At 49.3% G+C, this 18,728-nt stretch overlaps 1 protein-coding gene across 20 annotated transcripts in view; it reads left to right on the top strand.

Moving 5' to 3' along the window:
* The first annotated feature begins 5,642 nt into the window (after positions 1-5,642).
* NRXN3 (neurexin 3) overlaps positions 5,643-18,728 on the top strand; it is a 979,419-nt gene continuing 966,333 nt past the window's right edge. For all 20 annotated transcript variants that reach the window (XR_014693677.1, XR_014693678.1, XR_014693679.1 and 17 more), the window contains exon 1: positions 5,643-5,756. The gene's annotated coding sequence lies outside the window, so the exon portion shown is untranslated. The remainder of the gene's footprint in view (positions 5,757-18,728) is intronic.

Raw genomic sequence — 18,728 nt, 5'->3', positions numbered from 1 at the left:
AATCGGTAAGTGGCCAAAACAGGGCTGCTGCCTCATGGCCTCAGTCAGAGCCTGTCGGTGTGTGCAGAGGGGCGATGTGTGAGGAGATGGGCCTGCCAACAGCACAGAGCAGAATCCTGCTCTGGCACTGTTGGTTCACTGCCCTCACGCTTTTGTGGTTGGGATCCAGTGCTAGATTAATCTCCTTTGAGAAAACAGGTGTTGGGACCCAAGCCACTTAGGATTCAGTTTCAGAACTTGGTTAGGGTTGGGTTTTCAAAGATAGGTACCCAGTAGGATTTTCAGAAAGCACTTAAATAACATGGATATCTAATTTGTATTAACTTTGAAAAAGGAGTATATAGTACTTTAAAGGTCAAAATCAATGCTTTAAACTTGCCATGGAGACATGCTGCACCTATCATTAAACATGGGCTAAAAGGGTTTTGTCAAAAGTGCTGTTCGCTAAGTGGAAAGACGGTATGTTTTGTACTCTTTGGCTCCTTGGAGGATTTAGCTAATGCTAAAAAATTCCCACCCCCCAGTGTTCTATAGCAGCAGGGGGAGAATTCTTTCCCTCACCCTACTTTTCTTGGAGTCTTGTTTGGGGTTTGTAATCTCATTTTAAATCTTCTAGTTATAGACTCACACAAAAATCAACAAGTTTATTGTAATCTGGGGGAGAGAGCCTGTGTTGTCCTGTACTGATGTCCTTATTCCACCTGTGTTTCTTGGCTGGGGAGGGTTTCTGTCTTGTGTGGGTAAGCAGCCAGCCACAGATAAGTGTTTGAAGTGAGATTGCTAGCGGCTGATCCTGAAGAATAAACACAAGACGAGATATAACCCCCCAGTCCGACTGTGTTTCCTACATTGTTTGGAGCATTATCTAGTGCTTACAGCAGGAAACATCCCTATCTTGTACCACTGATAGTCAGCAATCAAGGGTTCTTCTTCAGTGTTGCTGAAGGGGTCAACAGCAATGTGGAAATAATACTTAATCTTGGCTGGGGAAGTCGCTGGAGCTCTTCAGGAAGTAGCTTTTAGTATTCAACCATACTCCTTGCAACATTCCCTGTTCTTACCCGAACCTGCTGATGGACAAGCAGGTATGACATGGTATTTGTTGCTAGAGAATCACCCTGATATCATCAGATCATTATTACAGCTCCATCTGAGGATTCAGGAACAAAAAGAGGACTCAGAGTTCAAGCGGAGGTGGTAATAAACACCAAGGAGCTGCTGGAACCTAAAGCAGAGGGGGCCAGTGACATCTCAAACTGGAAGGATCCCACTGAGCCAGAAGATTCAACGAGTAAGAAAGGTTGGAGTTCAAAACTGGTGGAAATAGTAATTGGATGGTGTATGGGTTACCTCTGAACCATACCTTTGGTCTTTGTTTTTCTGGATGCTGCCTGCTGGACAGCACAGAGCAGGCTTGGTTAATTCCACTCATTTTGTGCATGAGGGCATGTAGAAATGGTTGTCTTGAGTCAGCCCTGAGTTAGGGTCGCAGTGGAATTGTTGACAACATGAAACATGTGAATGGAGGTCTTTCTGTTGAGAGCATGTGATGGGGGAGTATCCCTCTCAGAATGAGGTGTAGATACAATAGCTGGTGAGGGGAGTGGGGGGGGGTTATAAAGTCAGTGTAACAACCATCAAATTTCATACTGCTAGCTGAAAACATACAGCTTCTCTTTCTTTGCAAACTCGTGTGCAGGTATCATCTGTTGTTATGCTTACGTATTCCTAAGTGTAAACACACATACAGAAGACACCTCTCCACAATGACACCTAAAGATAGTAGAAGACAATGTGTAAGACTTGGAGAAGGGCTTACCTTTTTTCTCCCAAAATATCTTAATTTTGATAACAAAATACTCTTCCCTACACATCTTGCTCTGACTGTGCTCCTTTGGTATTTGCACAGTTGTGACCCCTAAGCCCTCCTTCACATTCCTCCTCCTTCAAGAATGCTTTCATCTGAATGTGTTCATCCTTACATGTATGAACATGTGCACTGTTTTTTGGCACATGTTCTCCCCTTCACAGAAGGCCACACGTGTATCTGTATACTTACTGCCCTCTGCGCAGTGTGCTGAACAAGCAGCACTCAGCAAGTAACTCCACGCAGTCTATTCCTATGCAGGAAACTTTTTTTGTAGCTATTAAATAAATGCAACGCAACATGCATTTAGGAGAAAGAGGAAAAGGGTTGGGGGATGAAGAATAAAGAGATGCATCCTGCAAGTGCCCAGAATAATTCTGGAGGTTGGATCTCCTGCCGGAGTGAAAAATGACGTTTACAGGAGAAGAGCTTAGACCTAACCCTCTGAAATGATGGTAAAGTGAGTTCTGACCAGATGCTGTCATTATTACTCTTTTCCCATCTGTTTCTGCTTATTGTAATGAGTTTTGCTCTCTCAAGTAGGATAAGGTCACAAGTGAGATAAGATCAGCTTCGTTTGGCACGACCAAGATGTGATCATGGTTTGGACTGCAGCTTCTAAATTCACCTTGGGTATTAACTTCTGGGCAAAAAGACACCGAAAGTGCTAATGTGGCCAAAAAGAAAAAAAGAGAACCAGAGATAAATTGTGTTCTTGCCTTGTTGCACAGATTTCTCTGCCAGTGTTTCAATGGCAAATTCCCCTTGAGCATCACTTCCATCAACAGTACCACACAAATGCTTGAAATCAATGATTTGGTGAACGCCATTGAGAGAACCAAAGGAAAAAATGCAGGAGGTTACACTCAGTGGGACAAGATGGCAGTGCAACCTCCCTTCCCCTCTTCTGCTGCCTTACTCAGGGCATTTGTTTACGTGGGATCATCCAGGTCTTAATGTTGCCACACTTGCACATCCTTGCACGGCAGGGAATGCCTCTAACACCTGCATGTTCTGCAGGGCCTTTTCCAGGCTTTGATCCCTTTCTGAACACCCTTGTGGAGTGGGCAGGGGGGAATCAGGAAGTGATGATATGGCATATGCACAGGTTGGGGTGTAGGTAGCTCCTGTGAACCAACTGCTTCCCCTAGTAAGATGCAAGAGAAAGCTGTGGTGTGTAGGTATGGCAGCCATTGTCCTGAGCTAGCCAGCCCCAAAACTCTGAGCATTGTAAGTACCTTGAAGAGGAACTGTCTGACTGTGCAAGTTGTTAAAACAAGCATTCATTAAAACAATGAGATTGGTGAAAAGTTTGCAGATTTATTCTCAAGGAAGCAAGCAAAAGAAGATGAATGACATGTCTGCTTGTGTACGCTTGCCTTTGCTGCTTCTCTCCAGCGGTGGGAGCAGAGAGCATAGTGCCTGTGTCAGGAGGGGGTGCTCAGGTGTGTAAATCTGTGCTGCTGCTGGTCTCTGGGGGCTCCTGGAAAGGGATTTTGCTGCCGTTGTAGCGGAGAGACCAGAAACAAGTTGATGCACCTACTGGTGAGCTAATTGACAGGACACGCAGATGTGTGAGCTTGTCATACACCTGTAAGTTGTGTCATATGTCTGGAAGTCATCGCAGTGCCAGTGGTACATGCTGGGGAAGGAGCAGCTTTAGAGGGGGCTGCTGCAAACCTCACTGGCGTGATGGCTTGTTTTCCCTTCCTCTCAGTACAGCTTGTTTGCAAACTGCAGGGCTAAGCTAGAGATGTGAAAGAAAGAATTAGAGGAATTAGAAAAATCCACTCCCCTATTAAGCAATTAGAGCATTGCTTGCTGGACAGAGACCTTCTCCTTGTACTGTGCTGTTTTCCTACTGCCTCTGCTTTGCTCCGCATGTCAGCAAAGTGTCTTGCAACCTTGACCAAACTTCCCAGCTCTCCTAATATTTTCCCACTACTCTCTACCTATTTATAAAATTATTTCTGCTATTTTGGTACCTCACTGTAACAATTCTTCAGATGTACAAGTTTGTGTCCGAGTTAAGCCCAGTAAGATTTTTTTCAAAGCAGATGCTACCTTCCTTGGTTCCTCCAGAGCACCCTGGATAGCTCCTCGGCTGAAGCCTCCTATCCCCCTTTCGGATTTGTAAGCACTGTATATGTTAGGATCCCCCCAGGAACCACGTGTGGATGAAAACTAGTTTACTGTGCCAAAATCTTCCCAGGCTCACTTTACCTTTCTTGATGAAGCAGGCTATAAGCTACCACTGCTAGTTTCTTTTTGTCTCCAGGTACGTGCTGTTTGCTGCCTGCCAAACTGAAGAGGTTTAGCTCAGAATTGGAAGTGGGGACTGTGCTGTTGTCATTGATTTTACATGGAAGATGCTCTGGTGATAGGCAGCCAGACCAAAATCCGATGCGAGGACGTGCACGGTCTTAGAAGACCTTGGAGAGTGAAGGGCCAGAGGTGGTGTGGTTTCGGATGACTACCTCATCAAATTATTACTTTGATAAACTGCAAGCTACAAAATGCTAGATTGCCAGAACTATCAGCAGGGGAAGCCAGGGACTAGCAGCCAGGTTTTATTGCCAGGTGCACGTTTAAATCTGGAGTTAACTATTGAAGTAAATAAAGTAATACCTGATTTTCTTCACAGTAATTGAGACCAGGATCTAATCCCTTGCCCTGAGGAGGGATTGATAGTTCTCACCACTGCTCTGTTGTCCATATAAAGCAGGAAGCTGAACAATAACCTGTGCTTGCACAGACATAAAGGGATAAATTCTTGCTCTAGGGACTCCGATTTTGAGTCTAGAAGATGCCTCTCTGCTGGGCCGTTGTCATCTCGCTGAAATAGGTCTCGGTTATCCTCCCTCTGCATGTGTCTGAATGTGTTAGGAGGTGTGGAGCACTGTGTTTTCCAGAGCAACTTCCCAGGGGGCTCCTAATACTACCTGAAACTATTATTTAGTGTTCCTGTGAGGCTATTACACACCCCAGATACAGCTTCATTTTGATGGTGGGCAAAGCGATCGATACCTTTGTATAAAATAATTATTATTTACCAGGTGCTGAGAGTGGGCTCTCTCCTACGCAAAACATAGAAAGGGACAAAAACCTTTGCATACGGGGCCAGAAGGGGAAGGAAAGGCAAACGGATTTCCAGTCTGTTCGAGGGCAACCACAGTTCCCCTTGTCTGGTGTTGTGGGGTCAGCCCCAAATCTTCCCAAAATCGTAGGACAGGGAGAGAGGGGGGCAGAGGGCCGGGTTCTCGAGGTGTGGTTTTGTGTGCCCTTTGCGTGCCTGCTGCTGTGCTCGGAGACGGGCGTTCAGCAGGGCGACGCGCTCCGAAACTTCGCAGGAGCTGCTCTGAAGGAGGCTGTTTGCCGTGCGAAGCGCTGAGGGTGCCACAGCGACAAATTCCAGCTCCTGGGCTCGCTCTCTCCCGATGAAACCCTCCCCGAGCGCAGCCGGGGGCGGCGGTGCCGTTCCCTCCGCGCTCCGTGGGCTCCGGGTGGGTTGGGGCCGGCTGCGGCGGGCAGGGCGCAACCCGGGGGGCAGCGGCCGGGCTGGGGAGCCGGGAGCGGGGCTGGAGCGGGTCGGAGCGGGCTCGGTGCGGGGCCCCGTGCCCGCGGTCTCTTTAAAAGCCGGGGCCGGGCGGGGCCGGGCCGGGCTGGGGGCGGCGGCGGCGGCGTGCGCGGGGCTCGGGCTGCTCCGGCACCGCGGCGCGCTCAGCCCTGCGCAGCTCCGCCCGCGGCTCGCACGGCTCGGCTCGGCACGGCTCGGCTCGGCTCGGCACGGCCAGCCCAGCCTCCCCGGGACCCCCCGAGCCTCCTTGGCTGGGGCCACGCTGGAGCCCCCCGCCCCGCAGCGGAGGCGAGCCGCGAGTTGGCTGCGGAGGTGAGCGGGGTGGCGGGCGGGGGGCGGCTCGGCTCGGCTCGGCACGGCTTGGCACGGCTGGGGCTCCCTCCCCGGAGGCGCTGGGCTCTGGAGCCCCGCGGGTGGGCTTGTGCTGCCCCCCGCGAGGCAGCCGCCCGGCTCCCCTCGCTCCCTGCCGGGCGCTGTCCGGCCCCGGCGGCTCCTGCCCGACTTTTTGGGAACCGCGCTGCCCGCGGCGGGGCTCCTCCGAGCGGAGAGCGGGGGGCCCCGCGGAAAAGAAGAAGACACCGCGCTGAATTACGGCCGGGAGACGCTTAGGGAGAGCCTCCCGGTCGGCTAAAGCTTAAGGATTTCTTCTTGAAAAAATTATTAACGAGGAACGAAGAGAGGCTGAAGACGAAAGTTTTTTTTTTCTTAATATTTTTTCCTCTTCCAAGTCTTCGGATCTATTACAGTAGCGCCTTTCCTCCCCGCCTTCCATTTGTTTGTATTAATGATTTAGTAGCCGTCTTGCCTGAAAACTTCCACCGTGAGCAACTGCTGTGGGTTTTCAGGCAGTGAGTGACCTTAAAGGTTGGTTCAATGCTTTCTTCGTGCAAGATGTATGTGAAATACCCACCTCTTTTTGCCTTTTTTTTTTTTTTTTGTCTTCCGTCAAATAAAAAAAAAAAATCACCTGCTTTATAATTTAAAAGAGAGCATCACTCAGTCAGGGAGTGATGTAATTCTCCTACCTAAGGGCACTGACTCTGGTGCTTTGCAGGTGACTTGTCTTTTGCTTACTCTTTAAATTTATTTTAATTGCAGTCCTTTGTAGCTAGGAAGTAACATATTTAGCCAGGGCTCCATGAGGATGCATTTTGTTAAAATTGAAATCTTTCAAAAAAAAAAAATTCCTCATTTCTCCCTCCCCCCCCTCAAAGAAAACAATAAAGAAGATTAGGCATGAGATCAGCGGCAGAAAAACCAAAGCATCGGGGAGGCAGAACCCAGGCTAAACCCATCAGATTGTTTATAAAAAGGACACTTCCAGCCTTTCGCTTTCCTGAGCTCTTTCCACCTTTCCATGGTCAAACTGTTCAACGTTTCGTTGAAATAGTTTTAAGAAATTATTATTATTTTTTTAAATATTAATTGTTCCTCCGGTATTTTTTCCTGCACGCAATTGTTCTGTGGTGAGCACGCAGCCCTCCCAAAGAGGCGAGTATTGACATGACCGCTCACCAGCACCGGCTTATTGCGTGTTTCGAGGGGCTGCTTTTGGAGGGGGGCGAACTCTTCGCTAGGCTGGCGAAAAGTCTCAGGGAGATGTTGAGTAGGTGGGGGAAAAAATGATCACAAAAGGTTTTGTTTGCCAGGCGGATAGAGCCGGTTATTAAGCGTAGCGTGAACCAGAAGGGTGTCACGGCTGCCGTTGGTTTAAGTTAAAATGGTCATCGGTATTAAGTTGGGCGAGTTTACCTACGGGTGAGTGGGGCTCTGGGGGGAGGAGGTTGCTGAGATTATTGCTTTTGGTTTTGGGACTGGGCGCGCTTCTATCAGCTGAACGAACTAGACTATTGTGTAGAGCTCATTTTCCATTTCTCTATCGGTTTCTTTTTCGGTCTTCGGCAGTTTCCTAAACAATTGTCTGTCTCTAACAAAGTATCTGGTTTTGGGGAGTGGGGAGGTGCAATTGGGGATGTTTGAAGTTTGGGGACGACGGGAGCAACAGGGCTGTATGTATTTATTAAGAAAAGAGAAAAAGGAAAAAAAGGAAAAATAAAAGAAAAAAAAGAAGTTAGGAGGTAAGGCTTCTCTTTCTGGAGCATTCGGGCACCTTCCGGTGGGGTATGTCTCTGGGCTTTTAATTATTTATTTCACTTTTGTCCTTTAAAAAATGAAGTAGAGCGAAACCAAAATGAAAACGAAATAGAATGAGAGCAAGCGTTGAGAAATAAATAAATAAAAGAAGGGAAGGGCTGAAAGCCCAGTACTTGATTTCATCACCCCGGTGGTGATGGCTTCTCGATAGAAGCAATATCTGCCGATATCACCCCTGTTCCATGGCTGTAGCCTGGCCTCATTTTACGCTGCCTTTCCACTGAACATGTTGACGTGCTGCTGCTTATATAAGGGGAAGAACAAATTCAAGCGGATTAGTGCTTGGGATTTTGAGATCGGCTACCCAGATCGCGTTGTGGGTTTTTTTCCTTTCCTTGGGGGAGCTGATGGGGGAAGGCTGGGGAAAGATGGGAGGGGGTGAAATCGGGATGTGCGGTTGGGGGAAGATGGGGGTGATGTGGGGAGCAGCTTATTCGCATAATGTCTGCGTTGCGTCCCTTTTTCTTTTCTTTTTATAAAACCCATTATCTCTAAAAACACATTATTCTTCAGCCCGGTCTAAAAAAAAAATAGTGGGAGGGGTTATGGTAGCGAGGGGGTTTGGTATGGGAGTCATTAGACCCACTGCTGCAAAACCAAGATACAGAAATCCATCTGCACCAACATTTCGGGGGGAGGGCGGGCGTACAGAGGGGGAAGGGATGGATTGTCTATCTTGGATTAGCGAAGTGGAGCTTTGTATTCTTCATTTTCCTCCCCATTTTCTGCCATTCCCCCCCCATCCCCCCCATCCGCACACCCGCTTTCCTCCTCCCAGCCCCCACCCCCCCGAAGGTTTCTCGTCCCTTGACGAGAAAATTCTGTGTTACATCCTGATGGCTCTGCGGCTTTTTTTTTAGTGCATCGCAACGGTGGCACGATGACCTTTGCTTCATGCCACGCAGATTCGGGCTCCCGATAGGACCGCGAGCGCAGCTCGGGCACACGTGCAAGCAGACCCCTAGTCACGTACCTAGGACAGGCCGTGATTTAATCCTGGTTTTTGCGTGCCCGTCTTTGTGTGTGCGGCTGATAAGCATTGGCAGAGGGTCGGGAGCTCAGTAAATGCCAAAGGCACGTCCATCCATTTCGCCAGCCCAGCTCGCCGTGCTCTTTTCCAGGATGTGGTGTCACACATCGGGAGATTTTTGTGCCGGGGAGGGGTGTGCCCTGCGTGGGCAGCGGGGACCCAGGGCTTGGAGGGAGCATGGATGTACTGGGGAGGGAGGAGTGGGGGGGGACGGACCTGACGATGCTAATAACATTATTTTGGTCAAATGAACGTCTGGTGATAATGATTCAGTGTAACCATCCGTGAAATACATGCTTGCGACACACTGGAATAAAGGTTACTCCAGGGAGCTCCGGCGGAGCCAGGCGTGCTCGGGGGAGCGAGCCGGCCCCTTGATGGGGGAAACAAAATTCATAGGCACCCCAGGCCCCCTCCCTACCCAGCACCTCCTCACGTGTCCGAGCTGGAGGGCATCGAGATGGAGAGAGGGGGCGGGCTGCGCTGGAGCCAGGACCTAACAAAGCCTCCCCGCCTCGCCCTGCCATGCCATCCTGCCTTGCCCTCTCTCGGCTCGTCCGTGCGGTTGATGCAGGCGATAGGGGAATATCGCCATTTCCAGGCAGTCCCTGCTGGAGGCTGGTGGATGGAGAGAGGCGGGGGAAAGCTCCCTGTGGTTCTGTGCTAGGGTGTGCAGGAGGGACGCGGCTCTTTGGGTCTGGGTGGAGCAGGGAGAAGAGGGGGGGAAAGGAAAGGAAGATGAATCCCTTCTTTCCTCCCTTCCTTCTTCCGTCCCTCCCTTCCTTCCCCCAGCTAGAGCCAGGGGAAGAGCCCAGCCAGCCTCAGCTGGTGGCCGTGGGCGGCTGGCACGCCGGGGTGGGGATGCCAGCAGTGAGGGAGGCTTTTCCTGGGTGTCAGGCGGTCAGGACCACCCTGGGCTCGCAGACCTGCTCAGCACCTTCCTCCTCTGGGCGCGGAGGCCTTCCCGGCTTGGTCGTGGGCTGCTTGCATGCCGGGCAGAGGGGAGCCGGGGAGGAAGGCTCCTGTGGCTCCGCCAGCCGCTGCTTCTCCTCTCCTGCGTGTGGTTGCGCCTGCTCCCAGGTCTCCACGCTTCTGGATCTTTCCACTTCACGGAGCGATAGCAAAAGCCTAACAAATAGATCTGTCCAGGGCTATTGTGGTTTGCCGGCCGCCGCTCTCCTCTCTGCCTGACCTTGAGGCGCGGTGGCGAGCTGCGGTCAGGAAGCCGGGGCAGGGACGCGTCCAGCACCGCTGCCATTGTGGCTGAAGCCCAGAGATACCTGGCTCCCCCACTCCCCTGCCTTGTGGTCACCACAGCAATCTCACCTCAGCTGCCCAGCTTCCCCAGGAGCTGCTTTTGATTTCCCTCCCCTTTCCCCAGCCCCTTCAGAAACAAAAGGGTGCTGTGGTGCCGGTGCCTGTGGGCAGGGCTGCTCCTGCAGCGGCCAGCTGAGCACCACCCAGCCCCAGTCTGCCTCCCCATTGCCCTGTAGGGTGAAGGTGGGCCCTGGTCTTATGGTTCATCCATTTCCCCAGTGCCTAAGGTGCCAGCACGCTCTCATGGCATAGTTGGTCTCTATTTGACACAGGAGCAGAGAAAATGGGGAGAAAGTATTGTAGAAGGTAAACCTTAATGACTTCAAAGGGAGTTTTGTAGCTCCCTGGCTGTGGTGCTCTGCCCGCACTCAAGCTTACACAGCCAGCAGAGCAGGGTGAACCTCGCTTAGTGGAGGGGCTGACTGCACCCTGAGGGACTTGCACCCAAGAAGTGAGAGAGGCACTGAGTTCCAGCAGGGTGTTCAGGGGGTGAGCAGTGGTGCCAGGGGTAATGGATGGAAGTGATAACCAAAGCCCCTGTGCAAAATGGAAGTGAGCCGGCAACCTCTCTCCCCCGCTTCTCTCCCTTTTCAAGCCGGTTACCAAGCCATCAGGCAATTCTTAGCCTCTTTGTGTTAGGATTGGATGTAGACTATCACCTTAGAGGATGCCTTCAAACTGCATGCCCTCTGGCTCTAGTCTAGAGTGTTCCAGGGAAGGAAGACTTCATTCAGTCCCTTGCTTGGTGTGGCAGCAGTGGTATTTCAGCAGATCTACTGAATTTCTGGATTTTCTCTTCTACAGCTTCGTCCAAGGCTCCAGAATTTACCTGTCTCGAGAGAAGCAGAGTGTGCTTTACGTCCCTGATCAGCTTTCCTTTGCCCTCTCCTCTCTTGTAACAGGCTCTGGGTGTTCAGGGGGAAGTGTGAACTCCAGCTGAACTGTGCTGTGCGGTGTCAAGGATAAGGACACACAGTGGCCTGGCCAAGAACAAAATGCTACAGCCAGGAACTTTGTGATGACCAAAAGCCAGGATAAGAGATGACTTCTGACAGTGATTCAAGAGACACAGTGTTTTAATTAAAAACAAAAAGCGTCTAACTTTGTCTGCCCCTGCTCCCACCAGCATGCTAAGGAGACAGGCTTTATTTTGGGACTATTGCCAACGCAGCTGGAGCCAGAAATTACCCCAATTTTGGTTAAGCTTTGAAAAATTCTATCAGTTCTCTTCTCCCCCTCATCCTCCTCTTCTAGTTAATAGCAGTCTGTCAATCTAGCACCGTCAGCTCTTAATTCATACAGCAAGTGCTGAGGAGAATATTTTGCATTTTGGAAGCCAAGATGATAGTGGGATTGTTGGTTTCTTGAAACCAGCACTCTACAGAGACTTGGTCAGGTAATTTGCTTTCTCATTCCTTTGGTTTATCCTCACACCATCATAGACCGAGACAATTCACGTGTGTAAAGGACTTTGAGCATGAGAGATGATGTTTTGACCTCTCAGTACCAATCCAGGCAGCCAGAACAAGGCATTTCTGTAGAAAGGTGGCATCTGAGAAGTTTGTTCTTCCTTTCTCCTTGTCGTGGGCAGCGGGTGGCATCTTTAGTGCTCCATATTTGTACTGGCTTTTATTGTTTTGGCGAGGAAAAGCCGTAACTTTGGGCTTGGCTGGCCTGACTATGGCTTTACTGAGGTCTGTGAGGGGTGGAACGCCGCGTCCCTGTAGCGCTGTGCTCAGGAAGCTGGGCAGGCGGACTCCCGGTGGAGGTATGCCAGTGGTGTTGGAAGATCCTGAGGTTCTTAAGAGAAGGTGGGGATGTAATGTCTTCTGTTGCCATTCAGAGAAAAAGGCTTTCTGAGCACTGTGGGCAGCTGCTGGGAAATGCACGCCATGCAGCCAGCTTGGCAGAGCCCTCTGTCTGGGCTCAAGCGTGCGGCCCCTCGGGACTCCGGGCTGCTGCAGGCATTGCTGCGTGGCTTTGCAGAGGGTGGTGGAGGAGTGCCCACAGCCATCAGGAGCTCGGGTCTGTCTCAAACATAGCGCCTTGCCACAGGATTTAGCCCTTCATCTGCCTTGGTTCCCAAGGCTCAGAGCTTTCCCCTTGTCTCTCACAGCCCTGAGCCCAAATATTCCCCCAGGTGTGCTCCCCTGCCTATTTCTTGTCTGCCAGAAGCGGGAGTGAGCCGGGGTGAAGGGAGGGGGGCATCAGGGATGAGGGGCATCTGTCAGCATACCTGGCATCTCTCAGTGGTGTGTTTAGCTCCTGTCTTCTCCAGATTCCTTTCCTTTGCCCTTGATGGTGAGGGACAGCTTATTTCGAACGCAATCTGCCTGTGTCATTCCTGGCCCTGCCGCTTGTCATCCATCACATCACGGGAACTAATTAACACCAGTAGCTTTGGATCCTGGGAATGACAGTGCTGGGGTGGTAGGCCCTTTCAAACATCTGATGTCTCCTTTTCTAACTAGGGCAGCCCAGCCCAGCAGCTCATGGACTCCATTGCCTCTCCCCTGCTGTGCCAACCCGGTAGTGAGGGTGCCCAAGGCCTAGGGCCTGCCTCGCAATGCCCTTGACAGTGCTGCAGCATCCCCTGCATCCAAGTACCTCCCAGCAGCCGGATGAGAGCCAAGGAATGGGCTAGAATAATAATTGATGAGGTTGGGAGGAGGCGATGTGGGGGAGGCATGATGTAAACCTTTTGAAGCTGCCGGTAGCCTCTCTGCTGCCTTTGGGTGCGCATAGCTGCGAGTAGTCCCAGGCTTTGGGAGTTTGACCCTGGGAGCGCCCTCTGCTCATGGCGAAGCGAGCTGTCCTGTTACCGCTGCAGCGCTCCTGCTGCTGCCGTGTCGAGGTGGGGAAGTCACCAGGGGAACTGGTGTGCTGCTCCACAGGGGATGGCAGGATTGAAGGGGAGCTGTTGGTCATGCTGCGAGGCCACGCAGAGAGCACTTGCTACCCTTCTCCCTCTACCTTCTGCAGCGTGATCCTGTCTTTCCTGCTGTTGTGAACCACCTCTAAGGAGGGAAGGATTCCCCTAGGGATGGGGTTGCAAAGGAAGGTAACAAAGCAAAAGGATGATGTTTGCTGGCAGCTGAATGAGGATGAGGAGAGGAAGAACTCTCCAGTGGGGCAACTGTTTGATGGGACTGGCTGCGTCTGCAGAGCAGGGAGGTGCTGGCTTCATTTCAGTCTGCTGTTACAGCCTTTTTTTTTTTTTTTTTTTCCAATAATGTGTTAATTAAACATTGATTTCAGAGGAAAAAGGAATCTGCTTGAACTGCAGAAACTAAATGGAGTGAGGAGGAACGGGATCCGGAGAGGGATGTGTGGAAGGCCCTTCTGTCAGCTGTCTTCGTGACCAGTCATGGAGGGAAGCAAGGAAGGGGCTGCAGAAAAGCCTGTTCACCTGAACTTTACAGTCCTTCACTTGTCCTGAGGGGGAATCTTGCTCTTGCTACAACTACACAATTTTCAATTGATGTTTGCTAATAAGTTGCCAGGTAGTTGTATTTTCTTAAAATATGACATCTCTTTTAAAACACAAAAAGGGAAAAGAAATCTTCAAAGCATGTTAACATTCAAGAGGTTTTCTGATCAGTTTGATGCCTTCCTGATTTTCTGCTCTTGTGGTTACTGTTGCATCTGTAAGTTAATTGAGCTGTGGTGCAGTTAAAGCACTGGCCATACTGGTGTGCTTGCTCTCCTAACTTCTTCATAACTAGTAGCTCAACTAGTCTTCATTTACTTCATGTAGATAAGTCAGTTGCTGAACTCAAGTGTAAAATTATGGCGTGCTCACTTAACATTTTCTCTTCTGATCATCAGAGCACCGGGAGGTGAGACAAGATTATCTCTCTCTCCTTTATTTGGCAGAACTCTCTTCTGTTCACTAGACTGGAAGAGCCAGTGGGAGGCCATGCTGCCCTCCTTTCCTTTTTCCAGGTGCTAGGGAGCCACAGGGAAGATGAGTCCTTGCTTTAGCCTGTGATCTTATCTGGAATAAACCTCTCTGCTGATGTGAGCAATATGTATGGCATTAAACAGTTTGACTTGAAATATTTTGACCACTGTGTTTTCTGTCTTCTCTGGTTCTGGGTATAATGGGAAGGGGGAAATAACCTGTCTGATTTTTTCTGAGTATTGCAGAAGCCTGAGTTAAAGTGATCTGGTGAAGATCTTGATCTGTTCGTGCAGTAATCAGAATGGGATCATTCTGATTATTCCAGAGAAGGAACTCATCCTGGCTGCTGAATCTCTTTCTGCACCATCCCTCAGTACCAGGCTACAGGAGGTTCTGGTGCAGCACCAGGGCACGTTTGGAAAGGAACAGATTTAAGCCACAGAGGAACTATTATTCAGGAAGAGTTTTGACCTGTTGATGACTGGTGAAACCCATAGAGTTGTGGAGGTTGTAAGGGACCTCTGGAGATCATCTTGTCCAACCCCTCTGCTCAGGCAGGCCCACCTGGAGCAGGTGACCATGTCCAGATGGCTTTTGTATATCTCCAAGGAGGGAGACTACGCAACCACTCTTAACATCTCGTTCCAGTGCTTGGTTGTCCTCACAGTAAAGGAGTGTTTCCTTATGTTCAGACGGGTTGTCCTGTGTTCCAGTTTGTGCCCATCAGCTCTCATCTTGTCTCTGGGCATCACTGCAAAGAGCCTGGCTCTGTTTTCTTTGCACCCTTTCTTCACGTATTTGTACTCATTACTGAGTTCTGCCCCATGAGCCTTCTCTTCTCCAGGCTGAACAGTGCCAACTCTTTCAGCCTGTTCCTCGTAGGAGTGGAGCTCCAGTCCGTTAATTGTCTCTGTGGCCATTCACTCACTGGGCTCTCCCCAGTAGCCCCATGTCCTCCTTGTACCGGGGAGCCCAGAAGTGGATGCAGTGCTCCAGGTGTGGCCTCACCACTGCTGAGGAGAGGGGAAGGATCCCCTACCTTGATCTGTAACACGCCTCCTCATGCAGCCCAGGACACCATCAGCCTTCTTTGCTGCAAGGGCACACTGTTGGCTCCTGTTTAACTTGGTCTCCACCAGGACCCCCAGGCCCTTTTCTTGAAGCTGTTTTCCAGCCAGGTGGGCCCAGCCTGTACTGGTGCATGACCCATGGATAACTCTACAGTTGTAGGAAGTGTCAGCAGAGCAGTCAGGGTGGTCCTGCAATTAATGTATTAACTAAAAAGTTTGGTGTTTTCTTCCTGTATATGTCAAATGAGTTTTTCCACACTAGTCCCAACTTTGAAAATTCAAAACTATCATTTGTGAAGTATTAAGAGTTTCTTGAAAGTTTCATGTGTCTGAGACGTTCCAGTTTCTGTAACCCTTCTACTACTGTTGTAGGTTGCACCCTGAAATCTTTTTGTACACTGTGAAGAGAAGAAATTTTAACCTATCAGTAGTTTTGCCCGCATTTTGGACAGAAATGGGGAATGCACGAAATCTCTGATGGGACTGGGGTGAACCTTCTTAAGGGACTCCATATGCCTGATATTGTGTTGAAGTCCTGGAATCAAAATCTGCTGGCTTGTCTGGTTAGCTCATGCAGTACTTAGAGGGTGGGACAGAATATAATTCCAGGTAAATGCATTTAAAATACCTGCGCCATCTCTAGAAGCCAAAGGGCGTTATGGGAAAAAACAAGGAAACAAATTGATCCCCATGTAATTTCATACAAGTCATTAATCAAATACATACTTGACAGTGGATCTAACAACAGTGGACCAAAATGCATAATTTTGTTGAGCTGGGTCTTAAAGATTTAGCTCCTATAATTAGCTGCTTTTTTTTCCTTTCTTTTAAATATGTCCTTTGTCCTCCTTGTTGGTTGATGTGACCCAGTTAATGAGCTGCTAGCAGCTCTGTTTGGTTCCAGCTTGGGTCAGAGTGATGTGGTGCTTGGGATATTGCAGTCCCTTTTTGGCAGCGGATTATAATTTTATTGAATGAATTTATATTATCAAGCTTCAGTGAGCTGCTGTTTTCTTACTAAGACCATGGGGTATCACGTAGAGATGCGGAGTGAAAAGGAAGTGACAAATTGAAAGGCTTTTGATAAGACAGTAACTCTTAACGTTTGTGTGAGCACAGCAGTTCTTGCATGCTCTCTTTTTAGCCTGTGTGTAACACGAGGCAGGAAGTTGATCTTCCTGGCACAGCGTAGGTCACACACCTATTAAACTGATAAACTGGAAAGCAGTCTGAATTCAGTACGAAGGAATTCACTGAAGACAAATGAAAAGTGCTGCACTTGGGAAGGTGAAATCAAATGCCTACATGCAAAATGGGGAATAACAAGCCAGGCAACAGTACTGCAGAAAGGGATCTGGGAGGCACTACAGTGAGTCAGAGACTGAATGTGAGTCAACAGTGTGGTGACATTGCAAAAAAGTAAATCTCATTTTCGGGTATATTTAACAGGAATGTCACGTGTAGCACACAGGCGGTAGTTTTTCTACTCCAGCAGCCACAGCAGAGCAGTGTGTCCAGCGTGAGCAGCAAAGCCAGGAACAGTGGAAGGAGATGAGGAGAGGGCAGCCAGAGCAGCGAGCGTCACCTGCAGGGAGAGGCTCCACGAGCTGAGCTTCTTTAGTCTGGAGAGAAGACTGACGAAGGATGTGAAAAGTCTTCCGATATTTAAAAGCTTGTTCTAAGAAGACAGTGATTAATTGTTCTCTGTGTCCACTGGGGATGGGACAAGAAGTAATCAGCTTAATTTGTTGCAAGGAAGATGTGGAGATAGATGCTAGGAAAAGCTTTGTGACTGTTTGGATAGTTAAGCATGAAAACAGATTCCTGAGAGAGGTTGTGGTGCTCCCATTGCAGGAAGTTTTCAGAGCAGATGAGATGGAGAGCCACCAGATTTTAACTAGTTTGTTTTGCTAGAATTTTGACCTGTTCAGGGAGGGAATATAGCCCTATACCTCTTGGGCTACCTGAAAATCAAGCTTCTCCCCTTTCTGGCTGTTGTGGTGGGAGAGTGGGGAGGCAGGGCCAGGGTGAAACACTCCCTCTGCAATGCCCCTGTAGCACCTTTCACATCCCTGGCACAACAGAGCACGTGTCCCAGAAAGTCTTGAACAAGCTAGTGAGTTTGGGCAGGGTCACATACACGTCCAGCACTGCCTTTCTGTTCCTGCAGGTAAGAAGCAGAGGGTGTGCCCAGCTTTCCGTGTCCTCTTAACTAGTTCTTATCCTTGTCACTTATTAGTTTAGACTGGGAAGATTTGGATAAATGATTTGGAGATGGGAAGACTTCCACCTCTGTTTTTTTCCCTGTTAAAATCCACTGCAAGTTTGCGTAGTGTGTTGCAGTTACTGCAAGATGATTTTTCTGTGCTCTTCCATTAAATAGTGGACAAGGGCACAGGGTTTTCATCTGAACAACAATTTCTTCTTCCTGTTACCTAAAGCAGAGTAGTGTGGATTAGGCATGTCAGGGAGATGTGTTACCACCCCGTGGGTTAGAGAAAAGGGAACCTAATGCCTGATCCCATAAAGACTTTAACTTCAGTACTTTGTGAAAGGTGCTCATGGTACTTCCAGAGAGGAGGCTGTTACTCAGGGAGTGGGGATCCACTTCTCTGAGGGCTCAGCAAAACTCTTTCAATGGCTACTGGAAAGTAATCCAGGACACATTATGTGGTGTTTTACTTGCATTTCTTCCGAATCTTAGATTTACATGAACAGACAGTCTGTAGCCAGTTGGGCCAGGGGTGAATTCCTGAGCATGTCCAGTACAGAGATACAGTTCCTTTGGCAAACCTCAAAGAAGGAAGTTTCTTCATTTTGGTTTAACAGAACACCTGTGAATACATGCGTGTTGAACTAGGACAGTGTTAGGCTTGACCACTGTGTGCGTGTTTACAATATAACCATTTTTGCCTTCTTACATAAACTCTTAACTGCAGGCTGTTGCCATTCTTCGAGTGGAGGATGAAGATATTATCCTCTACTTCTTGGCACTAGGAGTGAGTCAGGGTTGACACACAACAGTAGGAGGCAACAGTTTGTGTGTAGGAAGTTTGTTCTGTCCAGGGAAAAATCTGTCTAAGGGTTGCATGCAGGGCACTGGTCCCGCTGCACCGCAAGGCTGGCATCGTCCTCTGGAGCCCAGTTCTCACACGCTCACCATTTGAAGCATATGGAGAGCTCAGCGGATTCAGGCCTGAAGGGATGGCTGGTGAAATGGTCAAAGTTAGGTTGTGGTGTAATTATTTGTTTACGAGGCCCCAAATTGTACCAAGTAATAATTTTTTATGAACACTGCTGTGAAGTCAGGAGGGAAACATTCCGACCCAAGGAGGTAGGGAGATATAACCTAATTATTGCTTTTGTTATTATTCCTGCTTATTGTGGTAGCACCTACACAGTCCTGCGTCAAACACAGGGCAAAAAATGCTCCCTGCCCCAAAGAGCTAGCACGCTAATAATGAGACAAGAGACAACAGATGGACACAGATAACTGGGGGAGTACAGAAAAACAAAGATTGGTCAGCAGGATGGGTGGTATGATAGCATGTTGACAGCTTAGCTGTTGTCAAGTTTTCTGTAGGCATGTGGCAAAGGATTACAATAATAATTCAAGCTGCGGCCCTTGCTTCGGAGTTTTTGTGTGCGCATCTTCCATCTGTTTTATTTACCCAGCTTACTTCTCACTTGATGAGGTTTTTCTGTCCCCAAACTTCCCATCATCCACCCGATGGATGTAGGGAGACAGAACTGGCCCATCAGTGAAGTGACCCCTGCAGGTTTTAAGGGAAACAGGAGGTTTTTTGTTA

Source organism: Aythya ferina, assembly GCF_964211825.1.
Source record: "Aythya ferina genome assembly, chromosome: 5".
Taxonomy (NCBI): Eukaryota; Metazoa; Chordata; class Aves; order Anseriformes; family Anatidae; genus Aythya; species Aythya ferina.
The sequence above is the reverse complement of the archived record's forward strand: the minus strand, read 5'-3'. Positions and strand labels throughout refer to the sequence as shown.